Source organism: Sinocyclocheilus anshuiensis, unplaced genomic scaffold (genome assembly GCF_001515605.1).
Source record: "Sinocyclocheilus anshuiensis isolate Anshui unplaced genomic scaffold, SAMN03320099.WGS_v1.1 scaffold1050, whole genome shotgun sequence".
NCBI classification, from domain to species: domain Eukaryota; kingdom Metazoa; phylum Chordata; class Actinopteri; order Cypriniformes; family Cyprinidae; genus Sinocyclocheilus; species Sinocyclocheilus anshuiensis.
Genome location: NW_015536519.1, coordinates 84,046 through 84,566, shown reverse-complemented (window position 1 = coordinate 84,566; position 521 = coordinate 84,046). Strand labels below are relative to the sequence as shown.

At 43.4% G+C, this 521-nt stretch overlaps 1 protein-coding gene across 1 annotated transcript in view; it reads left to right on the top strand.

The window, feature by feature from the left end:
* LOC107693336 (pentraxin fusion protein-like) overlaps nt 1-521 on the top strand; it is a 10,760-nt gene that overhangs the window by 4,856 nt on the left and 5,383 nt on the right. The gene's annotated exons all lie outside the window — the stretch shown is intronic.

The following is a 521-nucleotide window of genomic DNA, read 5'->3' as shown; positions in this document are numbered from 1 at the left end:
AATTTTGCAAATCGCCTTTCCTAATAATGTGCTAGTTAGCAAGTTTCATCATGAATGCTGCTAAAGTTTACCATCTCTCAGGCCATGTCCACACGTACACGGGCATTTTTATAAACAGAGTTTTTCTTTCTTCCGTTTAAAGGAAAAATCTCTGCCCACATGAAAACGCAAAAAAGCATGCTATGAAGCACTGTCAAGAGCATGCCAAGTTTGGCCAGGAGGCCAGCTCTAGGAAGAGTCCTGGTTGTTTCAAACTTCTTCCATTAAGGGTAACAGAGACTACATGCTTCTGTGACCCTTCAATGAAGTATATTTTTTTTCTGAACTCTTCCCCAGTTGTGTGGCTTGACACAAACCTGTTTCTGAGCTCTACAGGCAGTTCTTTTGACCTCAGGGCTTGGTTTTTGCTCTGATATGCATTATCAGCTGTTAGACCTTTTATTAAGATCCCAGACAGCAACATAGTGTTGGCCCAGATCCGGCCCACATCTGGCCCATGTGAAATCCATGCGGGCCAGATG